The 13,096-nt window shown below is 45.5% G+C and overlaps 1 protein-coding gene and 1 long non-coding RNA gene across 2 annotated transcripts in view; one reads left to right on the plus strand and one right to left on the minus strand.

The window, feature by feature from the left end:
- Positions 1–9,749, minus strand: part of LOC136637586 (uncharacterized) — a 49,216-nt gene extending 39,467 nt beyond the window's left edge. The window contains exon 1 of the long non-coding RNA XR_010793583.1: positions 9,670–9,749. This is a non-coding gene — a long non-coding RNA (uncharacterized lncRNA). The remainder of the gene's footprint in view (positions 1–9,669) is intronic.
- Positions 9,253–13,096, plus strand: part of FAM83B (family with sequence similarity 83 member B) — a 52,543-nt gene continuing 48,699 nt past the window's right edge. The window contains exon 1 of the mRNA XM_066612415.1: positions 9,253–9,584. The gene's annotated coding sequence lies outside the window, so the exon portion shown is untranslated. The remainder of the gene's footprint in view (positions 9,585–13,096) is intronic.

Below are 13,096 nucleotides of genomic sequence, written 5' to 3' on the forward strand. Positions count from 1 at the left end.
TTCCAACCACAGGATGATCTGAGTTATTATTCCTGTGTTCGGAGACTTGTGCAAATATGTTGCATTAATGGTTAAAAATAAGGGAAATGCTGAAGGACAATCCTAGGAACAGAATGTTACATACTTATCTGATCACAGGGATTATCTCATATCTGGAAAATATTTAGTGTGAATTAGCTGTTAAAAACATCTTTTGTAAGTAGACTCAATTCAGCTTGAGCTGGGTGCAAAGTGACAATTTCAATATAAAAACTGTAAATGCTTGGCAATTATAAATGCTTGGCAATTGCATGACTGGCAGCTGCTTGACTGGGTGATGAATGAGTAACTACATTTAGTTCAGAAACATAAGAATGTGAAAGGATCATTTGGGTAACAGCTTCATTACCATGCAATTATACCTAGCTAACATTAAGATGTATTAAAGAAGGGCCTGAAACCTAAATGAAGTTCTTATTTGATGCAGGCCACAATCCTAACCTGCGCCAGTACAGCCAGGCTGCAGTGGCCAGCACAGGTTAGGAAAAGGCTGGAAGACTCATCAGGGTAAGGGGATATTTTTCCCTTTACCATATTTCAAGCCCCAACCTGCCCTATGGCTATTTGGATCTGCACCAGCTATTTAGCTGGCGCAAATTTGAGCAGCCCATGTAAGCCTGTCTGGCCTGGGAGTGGAGGTTAGGATCTGGCATGCACTGGCACTGCCAATCCCATCCCCTCCCACACCAGATCCACCTCTCATTTCATCCCCCCAACCCAAAACACCTCTCCCCATCCCCCGAAACACCCTCCTGCCACCTTCTCCCAACACCTGCACCACCCAGTGCAAATCTGCACCCTCCAGTCAGTGCAAGGACTTCTTTAATGACAGAACTTGGTTTCCAAACTTTTTAGCACCAGGACTCACTTTTTAAAAAGATATTCTGTTAGGACTCACCTAGCTTTATGTGACTTTTGAAAAAAGTTCCATTTATCAGCTGCTCAAGCCTCTGATTTTATCCCTTTGTTTCAAAGCTATATCAAGCCTCTGTTTTATGGTGGGGGCTGCCTTCTGGAGTGTTTGTTGAACACATTTATTGGATCGGTGCCATTCTAGTGACCTTGCCTGGCCTTTGATAGGAGCCAAGGCACATTTGCCTATCCCTGTGCAAACATGCACATGCGGTTCCATTTCAGTTTCTATAGGGTTCAGTATAGCTGGGGGGGGGGGGGCTTCTCAAGTTTTTTTGGAGGCCTGTTATCATCGGATCAGGACGATTCTGGTGGCGTTGCATTCCTCTCAGCCTGCCCTTTGAAGTGGATTGTGGCACATTTGCCTACTAACGGGTAAACACAACCATATGGCTCAACTTCACTTTCCACAGGCTCAATACATTTTCCTAGTCAGCTATTAGCTTGTCGGTTTCAGTTTCACAAACCAAAAATCAGATCGCGACCCACAGTTTGGAAAACACTGTTATAGAATATTAAACAGTATGGCTATACCTTAACTATATAGCAGCTGCTGGCACTTTATATGGCTAGCTTTTGAAGGCTAGAAGATAATGTAACAGTGCATATATGACTTTGAGCCTGGTTCTGTGTCTGCTAACAGTCACCAAGCAAGATAGCCTCCCAGATAAAAGGCTGCAAATGACAGTGGGAACAAATGCAATGGAGAACAGAGAGAAGAAGCAGCGTAGGTAGCCACAGAAGGATGGTGGGGTGGGCCACCTCCCTAATAGCTACGTGCTAGGTAGTGTGACATTTCCCCTCCTACTTTATTTCTTAATAAGACTATTCTTTTATAGCTGACACTCATAGGTACCCATCTTAAGTAATAAATGCATATGTTAGTTTCCGATTATGAAATATTTTTTGGTCAACTGTTTATCATGCTAGTTTCACAAACATGAGATTTTATCACTTCAGCCTCCTTCAAAGCCCCACTATGGTAATTCATCCCCAGAACTATCAGCTGATCCCTTGTCTGCCTTGCTGACTCATGGAGTAAATGCTCTCACTACGCTTAACAGTGCCTCCCCTGAAATGTATTCCCAAGTAAATCTTAGTGCAATTGTATGAGAGTCTAGTTAGAAAAAAGCCCTGCTGATTTCAATGGAACTGACCCCCACGTAAGGGTGAATAGTTTTGCAGTCTTTGTCACATTACTTCATGGTAGGATGTGTCCTTAATTCTGAGTTTTTATTTTTGAGGGTGCCGGAAATAGCTGAATTAATAATTTTCATTCCTACTTACTGCTTGCTGAGTACAGGAAACTTCCCAAATATATTCATTCTTATCTGGACAGTATATTCAATGGTTGGTTGGCAACCTTCAGTCTCGAAAGACTATGGTATAAGCCTACAGCACCTGGTATTCCCAGGCGGTCTCCCATCCAAGTACTAACCAGGCCTGACCCTGCTTAGCTTCCAAGATCATGGTATAAGCCTACAGCACCCGGTATTCCCAATGACCCCTCAAAAAATCTTTGCCACACAACAGAAATAAATCGCCTATCTGAAATTGCTTTTTGGCTACCATACCTATAAATGATCTCCTGACCTAGAATACAGAGCCTACGATTTTACAGTCTGGTTCTATACTCGGACCCAAACTCCACTGTAATCAGCTGGGCCCTGGTGAGTATCTAAAGAATTTCAGCTACAGATATGCTAAGATGAATGCATAATCAAAAGAAGTGCAATATGGAAAAAAAGAGTAAAATGAAGCCTTGCAAAAGCTTTCAGGGCATGTGAAGAGGGGCTGTTGCTGCTGCCTTAACCATCTGGCTGCTTGACAAAGTAACCAGAAAAGTAGTCAGAGGCGGAGTACAGTGATCCCGCCCTCTTACCTGAAGTTCTGGTACAATCCCCCTTCCTCTGTGCTAGTTCTGTTTAAAATAAGAAAATTAACTGCCAGATGGCTGATTGTTTTTGTTTCCTCCCCTTCTCCTTCCAGTGGTGCTGGAGAAAGAAAAGAACTGCTGCTGATCTAATCCTCTTCCCCCCCCCCACCCGCAGCTACCAGCAGAAGCAGGTTTAGAGAACTGACTGAAGTGGCTCAGTGAGCTGGAGAAGGGTGGGTTGTGAGCAGATGTGGGGTTTGTTGTTTCCCCAGTTCACCACTCAACGCAAGCTTAATGGACAGACCAGCCATGATATTAAAACTGCAACTTGGAAGTAAAGGTAAAATTACATGTGCATGCACATACATGCTTCTGACCCAGAACTGTGTGGTTGTTTTTATTTTAACAAATAGAACCAGGAAGAGGCGGCAAGATGCTTGAAACAATCTGAAACTATGGCAGGGGAGTTGGGGGCTTGAGTGCTTAGCTTCCGCTGTGACTGCTAGCCAGATCACAAGCTATTTATAGTCTTGAAAAACATCCAGTGAAAGTTTTTTGAAAGCCAATAGAAGCTTTTGAAAATTATAAATAGCACACAGGCAATGCAATATGGCAAAAACTTCAGCAGGGGCTAAGTGCTAAAGTCCCCCAATCTTCCAGTCATAGTTGTGGGCCATTTCTGTGTGTCCTCCCAGTACTATTTTTTTTAAACTAGGTCAAAAGTGCATAGATTGCCAGTCAAATTACCTGCATTGCATTTGCCACCACTTGAAATTTTATTCTAAAAGTATTTTAGCAACATGACTTTTGCATTCAGGAAATGTCTATATATTTTTGTGTTCCATTGTTTGGTATTGTTGCGATAAAATTCAAGTGAATTATCTATTTTGATTTAATGACATTTTGATCCACTGAAAAATATAGGAGAGCACATCTAAAGGATGTAATAGGTTCACACTAATACCAGACTTGTGGTTGCTGTCTAAAACCACAAAATAAGAGAGCTGCATACGCCTTAAAAATCCTGATTATGGTGCTATTTTCAACTATGCTAGTCAAAAGCTAGGCATTGTTCCTTACACAAAATGAGTTTGCTAAACCTTGAGGTCTACCAAGGATAAGAAAGTTGTAATTCACAAAGGAAGTCTTGAAGGAAGTGTTACTTTTGAGAGAAAGAGAATGAAGTATATTATTGGCAAAAAAAAATGACTGTTGTCAAATTTGGGAAACAGAAAAAAAATACCGACTGTCACCATTATATTATAGTTTCAAAAATCTGGGTCACAGTACAAAAGTTAAAAATACTACTGACATCGATCAAAATAAAGAATTGGTGTGTTTGAATCTAGGCTGTCCCCATTTATTAATTTCTGGAAATTGTTTCAAGAAGATAATGTGCATAGTACTTATTCTAAAGGAGGTTGAAATATATACATGCTCCTGTACATTTATTGTTTTATTTCTTAGTTTGATTACAGTACTGCTCAAACTCTCAAACTTTACTAACAGCCCAATCCTGAGCTTCTTGCTGCTCTCTGGAACAGTGGCGCCAAAGTGGCTACTGCTGTATCCAGAAGGCACCGGGAAGCAGTCAGACATCTCCTCGGGGGAAACCCCAAGCCCCACAATGGGGCTTCTCAAGTCTGTGCTGGCTATTTCAGCATATGGCACAGCAGAGCTCGGCTGGTTCCACCCCATTTCCTCCCCCTGCTCCACCCTCCTCCCACCCTCATTCTGCCCTCCCCTTGCTCCCCAGAAGCCACACCACCACCAGAAGTCACACTTACCCCCAGCAGCAGCACATCCTCCTCCTCTTGGCACTGGGCCTGGCGCCTGACTGGCACATTTACAGCACCCAGCACTGATGCTAGGGCTCAGCATCAGCCCCAGCTGAGTTTAGGATTGGGCCCTATCCAATTTTCCAGCACTGGTGCAGCCGTGCCAACAGGGCCTGCGCTGTGTCCAGCAGTAGGGGGGCAGTCATGGAGGTCTCCTCTAGGAGTAGTAGTAACTTTATTGTCATTGTGCTACAGCACAATGAAATTTATGCACCTTTGAGATACAAGCATAAATATATACTACAATTCCAACAATCACACTCTACACACTCACCCACACATTCTATACAACATGCATCATAATATAAAAACAGTGTAACACACCATAATGTCCAGGAGCATGGTAACAACTATATCGCCTTATTCAATGTAATTATGGCTGTGGGATAACAACTGTTCAGGAATCGTGTGGTGCTGCTCTAATAGTTCTGTATCATCTACCCGAAGGCAACAGTTCAAAGAATTTATGAGCTGGATGGAAGGGGTCTCTCAGAATACTATGTGACTTCTGCAGACAGCGAGACGTATAGATGTCCTCCAAAGCTGGTAGATGAAGGTTGATGATGTAATATGCAAAACCTAGATTTCAGGACAGTTTGAATTCATACAGGCAGATAAAGAGCTTTCCAAGTGAATGTGAGAGGTATGATAGTAAGAATCTAATCATAGGAGAAAATTCAGAGAACTAGCAGCTGCTTCATCTCCCACATTCCTCCCAACTAAGAGTCCAATCCTGAGCTCAGCGGCACAGCTCTGTGCCACCGAGCACAGTCGCAAACGTGCCATAAGGCATGTTCATGGGGCTTACTGCCAGGCTCCCACCCGTGCTAGCCCAGTGCCGGCCGGTGCTGGGCTAGCGCAGGGCAGTCGCACAGCCTCCACGGCTCGGTGGTCTCATGGATCACTGAGCTGTGGAATGATAGGTGGGGGCAGGGACGGGGGTGGGAGGAGGTGTTCCAGGGAGGGGGGTGGCCAGCGTGGGGCGGAGAGAGGGTGGAGGGAGGCGTGCCGGGTCGGGCGGGAGGAGGATCTGTGGAGCTCCATTCCGCAGGATCCAGGGCACTTGTGGAGGGCTGTGTGCCCTCCACGAGCGCCTTTCCCTTTTCCCATTGCGGGGCTGCTTACCTTACTTGGAAGGGGACGAACGTCCCCTTCTCCCGAGGCGCCTCCCGCAATAGCGCGGGAGGTGCTGGATTCGGTGGCAGTCCTCCTTAGTGCTGCCGAGACTGGGTGCCCCGAGCAGGTCAGGATTGGACTGCCAGGCCCAATCCAATCCTACTTTTCAGCACTGGTGCAACTGCAATGCAACCCAAGGTGTCTGTGAATGCCTGCCCACCACAGGATGCCGTGCATGCCCCACTGACACAGCTGCACCGGCATTGAAAAATTGGATAGGATTGGGCCCCAAGAGTTCAATCCAATGGGCCTTCAGTGCTGGGGTTAGGTGTCGTAAATGTGCCATAAAGCATACTTATGGCACCCTGTAAGAGGAGCCAGGTGTGGGCCAGCGCCAGGCAGTGCTGAAACCAGTGCCAGACGGATGCCGCCTGGAGTAAGGTCCTCTGGGCAGCAGTATGGGCTTTCGTTCCGGTTGGGGGGAGGATGGGGCAGGAGAGGAACCAGTTTGGGACAGGTGGTGGTGGTGGTGGAGATGACAGCATGCTCTGCTGCCATATCCTATCTGACCCTGTGCAGCTCAACATGTAGTAAAGCAGATTAGTTAAATGGACGACATCTATCACCCATGATTTGATTATGGATGAGCACACTGGGAGGAACAGATCTGACTTTTATCATTGAAATCAGGGCAGATGAGTATGGAGGGATTTAACTTATCCTCCAGGTTGTGCAAAGACTAGACTGAGTGAGTGGGGAGGAAGTGACAACAACACAACACGCTAGACAGCAAGAGAACTGCATCCTGGTGCCACTCCCTTGATTCTGGCATTCTGAGATAGCCTAAAACCAGGAGGCTGCACGTATCCATTATGGTTTGTAACCTATGATGGACATTTCTTCCAGAAATCTGTCTAATCTCCTTTTAAAGGCATCTAGGCCAAACTCCATCACCGCATCCTGTGGCAAGGAATTCCACAGCCTAATTACACACTGGGTAAAGAAATATTTTCTTTTGTCTGTTCTTACTCTTCTGATGTTCAGTTTTAGTGGATGGCCCCTGAATCTGGTTTTGTGTGAGATGGAAAAGAACATCCCTCTATCCATCCCCTGCATAATTTTGTATATCTCCTATATATACCCCTGCTAATCAACCCCTGCTAGTATATCAACCCCTGCTAATTGGGTAAGAGGCACTTTTCAAGTGGGTGCTCCTTTTTTCAGCAGGGGGAGAGTAACTGGCCCACCTCACCCCAGCACTGTCTGTTCTAGTGGCTGTCTGCTGTTGTCGCATCTTTTTAGATTGTGAGCCCTTTTGGGACAGGGAGCCATTAGATATTTGATTTTCTCTGTAAACCGCTTTGTAAACTTTTAGTTGAAAAGCGGTATATAAATACTGTTGTTATTAATAATAATAATAATAATAATAATAATAATAATAATAATAATAATAATAATAATAATATATCTCAATCATATCTCCCCTCAGGCACTTTTTTCTAGACTGATGAGCCCAGAACCTTGTAGCCTTTCCTCATAAGGGAGGTGCCCCAACCCGCTAATCATTTTGGTCACTCTCTTCTGCACCTTTTCAAATTCTTCTGTGCTGTGGCGTCACTAGGGATTGTGTTTCCTTGCATGGGAGGCCAGTGCGTCACCCCCATGATGGACCTCTTTCCATGCAGTGGGCAGGGCAACACCATGGGCGGTGGGCATAGTGATGCACCTTTGCCCTGTCACTGCTAGTGTTTTGGCTATAAGTTTTGATATAATAAAGATATTTCAGCATGGCTTGTTTCATTGCATTCTGCATGAAATTATGCATCGAATGATATATAACGTGACGGTATTATTCAAAAATATCAAGATTTTAAAAATTTTGGCCAGTAGTGGTGTCACACCGCTGTGCGTGTCACCTGCTGCACCCGCACCCCTGGCATCCCTCTAGAGCAGGGGTGCTCAATAGGTAGATTGCGATCTACCGGTAGATCGCGAGGCAAAATGAGTAGATCGCAGAGTGCCGACCCCCCCCCTTCAGGTGCCTCTGGGAGGAAACGCTGGGAGTAAGGCCCATTGTACTCAATGGGGCTTACTCCCAGGTAAGTGTGGCTAGGATTGCAGCCTCACAGCCTAATCCTAGGCATGTCTACTCAGGAGTAAGTCCTGTTATACTCAGTGGGGCTCAAGGTACACCAACATACATTGTACACATAAATGTTATATGTTATGATGGCGCGAACATTGTAAAAAAAACTCTGGTAGATCTCCGGGCCTTGCCGGGTTTCAAAGTAGCTCTCGAGCCAAAAAAGTGTGAGCACCCCTGCTCTAGAGATACCACTACCTCTAGGTCCTTTTTCAGATGTGCTGACCAGAACTGAACACAATACTCCAGATGAGGACTTACCATTGTAGAATGGCATTATAATTTGGTTGTTTTATTCTCAACCCCTTTTTAAAATGATCTCACGTATGCAACTGGCCTTCTTCAATGTTGCTGCATGCTGGGTCAACACTTCCATTGAGCTCAAGAGATCATATATGCTGCTTCTTGCCTCTGTGTGGGTAGGTGAGTGAGCTACTCACTCACTTTAGGGCCCAATCCTATTCAACTTTCCAGCGCTGATACAACTGTTACCAATGGGGCATGTGCAGTGCGGTGGCAGTCCTGAAGGCCTCCTAAAGGTAAGGGAATGTTTTTCCCTTACCTTGGGGCTGCATTGGGGCTGCCTCAGCCTTGGAAAGTTGGATAGGACTGGACTCTAAGGCTGCAATCCTAACCACACTTTCCTGAGAGTAAGCCCCATGGAACAAAATAGGACTTACTTCTAAGTAAACCTGGTTAGGATTGTGCCCTCAGTCACCTTCTGCTGTCCAGAAGGATTAGGCACTGAGAAACAGGAAGGTGGCACAGCTAGCAGCTCCTCTCTCTCTCTTTTACGCTCCCCATCCGAAATGAGACAGCAGCAGGGTAACCAGTCGCCCTATTTTCCAGGACATGTCCTCTTTTTTCAGCCTCGCGTCCTGGAAAAGGACTTAAGTGTCCTCCTTTTCCCTGTGATCAGGTGGCGCAGAGCCTTCTTATCATTATAAATTATATGCAAGATAGTTTTACATTGAATAAGAAGTAATCTAGTGTTCAAATTAACCCAGGGAAATCAATATATGAGTTTTTTAGATTTAATTTTGTCCTGTCCTACATTTCCCCCCGGATGCCCTACATTTTGGGGTGCCTTGCCCTCTTTTGTGGTTGTGCCATCTGACTCTTTGTCATTCCACCCTCCCCCCCCCCGTTGGGTGGACCTCTGGCAACAAGTCAACGTGTGAGCAGAACCCTTGTCAAGTTCCCACTGGCTGATCTGATCTGAGCTCCTGCCTGAGCATCCTCAGCCTCTGCGCCCCGGGGCCGGCCTGAGGGCTTTCTGCCCACCTCTGCAGGCAGCCCCTGAAGAAGCAGGCCCCGACTCCCTCGCCCCCACTGCAGAGCAGACAATGGGCAGGAGCGGAAGGCGTGCCGCACTTTGCCCGGGAAAGGGCTGGGCCCTCCGGGTTCCAACAGGTTCCTGCTCCGCTCTTCTGGCGCTGGCCGCCGACAGGGTGTAGGGCTGGATGCGTAAGACTCCCCTGACATGCCGGGACTGGTTTCCACGCCCTTCCCTGCCCACAACGCTCCCGAGAGAGACGGGACAGACCTGCCAGCCAGCCGTGTTGCGACTTGACGCGCGGCGCTTTCGCCCCCTGCATGCCTCTCCCTCGCCGTTCCCAGGCTGAGAGCAGCCGCTGCAGGGACTGCCCCACGCGGCCAAGTAAGTGGGGGTCTTCCCGCCTTCCCCTTCTCCAGTTTGGGGTTCCCCTGCTCCCTGTGTTGTTGCTACTACTCTGTTTCCCTACCTGGTGGAGAGGACCTGGAGCCTGTCGCTTCTTTGACGTCTTTGCCCAGCCCCTTCTCCTTCCTGGCCCCTCTCTCTTTCTCTCTGTGTTTACTAATGTTTTACGCGCCCTTGGAACGGGGGAGGAACTGCTACGCGCTGGACCCGCTTTGCAAAGTAAAGGGGTCGTGGATGGCAGTGAGGAGAGAAAGGTGGGGCTCTCTGCCTGCCTCGCTCTGAACCTCTGAAGGCTACAATCCTTCCCAGCCACACTTACCTGGGAGTAAGTCCCATTGACTTGAATGGGACTGGCTGCCAAGTAGACAAGCACAGGCTTGGGCTGTCCCCCATAACGGGCGCTGCAAGCTGGGGAAGTTATGGTCTTGTTAAAAGGAGGCTTTTAAAGTAGTGAGCACCCACTGAGCTATGCCCTCAAGAGAGAGTAAGGGCCCAGTCCTATCCAATTTTCCAGTGCCGCAGCTGCTGTGCCAGTGGGGTATGCACTGCTTCCTGTGCTCACAGAGGCAGTCACAGAGGCCTCCTCAAGGTATGTCACTTATCTCGGGTGGCACTGTGGCTGAACCAGTGCAGGAAAGTTGGATAGGATTGGGCCTCAGGCTAGGTGGTGGGCACTTGGCAGATAAAGGACACCCCAGCCTAGATTTGAACGGAGGGGAAAGATGCAATGAGGTACATAATCCTGAGTTCCTTGCCCAGACCAGAAGGACCGGCCTCTCAGCATAAAAGCACGTGTAGAATTGGCATTGGTACACAACAGGCCACATGCCTTGCACATTTCTTTGCTCAAGACTTTTGGTGCTAATAAAAGTATTACCATATTTTGGATTTTTATAAACATGCCAAAAGAATTAGCCACAAAGTGAATGTACAGTACATTCCATTTCTCTTCTGTGGCCTAAAGAGCATTTGCTATTGATTATATTTATATGTTTCCCCTTCCTCCAGGAATTTCAAGGTGGTGCATGTGGCTTTCTCCCCCTCATTTAAGCACAAATTCCCTGTAGGGTGGGTTAATCTGTCCAGTCTTGTCTTAGACTGACCCAAGGGCACTCGATAGGCTTAGTAGCTGGGTAGATATGTAATGCTTAAGGTGCAGTCCTAACCAACTTTCTAGCACTGAGATAAGGGCAATACAGCTCCGAGGTAAGGGAACAAACATTCTCTTACCTTGAGGAGGCCTCCACGACTGCCCCCCCCCCCAATTGCAAGATGCAGCATATGCCCCATTGGTGCAGCTATGTCAGAGCTGGGGAATTGGTTAGGGTTGGTCCTTTCAGGTCATATTCTGCCACTCTAGCCACTATACCACACTGACTCTGGCTAACACTCACTCCTACCTGCTTCCCTGCAATCTCTCTCTGTAGGTAATTTTCTCTCAGTCTGGCTTAAGTCCTGTACCTCAGTCAGGTTTATGTCCTGGAGCTTGAGCAATGGAAAAAATGTTATGGAAAGACTGTTGTTAACAATTGTGGATAATACTGGATAAGGAAGAGATTAGTGGTGGGAAGGCTTTAGTTGTCCTTACACATGCCATTTTCCTCTTAAAAGTGAACCCAACCCAACCACCAACTTCACTTTCTGCATGATTTGGGCAGATCTGGGTTTAATTTAATATGCCGGTGGTAGTTAAGTCTTTCATCGTTAAAGCTCACATGATTCATTAACTAAAACTTATTTGCTTGGTTTCTCAAAGCTTATTTCAAGTTGTTTGATTCTGCAATACGTCTTTTGTTTTAGGAGATCACAGTAGTGAATGAATAAACTTGATTAGACAGTGGACCTCTTGAGATGAGATGACTGGAATATTTCAGATGAGTTGTCAGATAAGGAGAAGGAGTAGGGTTCTAAAAGATGGGTCCATATGATAAGAATTGTTAGAATATGAAGAAGTGGGAAGGCTTATGAGAGGCATGAAGGCCTTGTAGGCTGTACTTACATTTACGGTAATTGCTCCATTAATTATTTTTCATGATGAGAGGATGTCATGCAACTGGGAATGCCTTATTGAGTTATTTATTAGTACATATCCCAGATGCTTATGAGAACAAATAAGATCATTTTTTTAAATGGATGAAGTAAATGTCAGCTTGTATTTTGAGACTGATGAGTAGGTGTACACTACAACACCATACAGAACAAGATGTATGGAACCTATAGGGGTGGCAGTGTTCACCTCTTGGATTCTTTGTTTCATATGCGACATTTGCTTGCCTGTTAGGTGGTAGCTAACTTCATTTGTAATGCTGAATTTGTATTATTCATATCTAAGATAAATATGTATTATAGTATTGATGAACCAGTCAGAGGCCCCTATCTCAAAATGTAAGTAAATAAAGCCCAATCCTATCCAACTTTCCAGTGCCAATGCAGCACTGAGGTAAGGTAAGAAATGTTACCTTAAGGAGACTTCTGTGACTGCGCCCCCCCCCCCATTACAGGATGCAGCACATGCCCTGTTGGCATGGCTGCATCAGCACTGGAAAGTTGGAAAGGATTGGGCCCTAGGATTTTAATACAAACAAGACTATAGTACTTTAATACAAACAAGAATATTCCTTAACCTGGTATTCTTTAAACTTGGAGGTTCTTGGGGGAGTTCTTTGTGGACAATTTGCTGTAATCAGAATGCATTTCCTTTTGAAGCCTAACAAAATCCTTTGCATGTCTACTCAAAATAAACCCCATTGAATTTAATGGGATTCACTCCCAGATAAGTGTAAGTAAAACCACTCTTATTTTACCTTGGTGCTTCTGAATCCTGTATGGAAGTAGTAGGACTTAGTCTGCTTGAAGACAGTTGAAACTGATATAAAATCATGATTTTGCATTTCTGTTGAATGTGGAAATCAGTTTGAATGACCCATAACAAAAACCTATTTGCATTTTTTCTTGTATGAGTATATAGAATAGGCTACATTTATCTAGTTTTAGTAGATATGTGGCATCAGAACATTTGACAGTTTTCTTGCTTGGGTTAGAAATCTGAGTCTAGTCTATGTAGGAGAGTAAAGGAGGAAATGGATTTCTTGCTGCTATGATTTATTAATGTTGGTGTTTTGTAGTAATTAATGCACCACTGCCATAGGTGTGGAAAGGTATTAGTTCTTAATTCTGCTACTAATTACATTCTTGAGCAATGGGGGCAAATGTCTAAACCAGGGGTATCAAACATAAGGCCCGGGGGCTGGATGCGGCACGCAGAAGCTTTTTATCTGGCCCTCAGGCTCTCATCTGCTGAGCAGTGTTGTGGTGTTACTGCTGAAAGGGCAGCCCACATGAAAATTGGGCTCTCTCATATCTTGAAATATGATAAAGATTTGTGCATTTTCTCTTCTGTTGTTTAATGAGTTCCTAAGTCAGAAAAAGTGCTTATTTTTGAATATGACCTGTTTAATGACATTAATTCCTGCCTAATGACATCACTTCTG

Source organism: Tiliqua scincoides, chromosome 1, assembly GCF_035046505.1.
Source record: "Tiliqua scincoides isolate rTilSci1 chromosome 1, rTilSci1.hap2, whole genome shotgun sequence".
Taxonomy (NCBI): Eukaryota; Metazoa; Chordata; class Lepidosauria; order Squamata; family Scincidae; genus Tiliqua; species Tiliqua scincoides.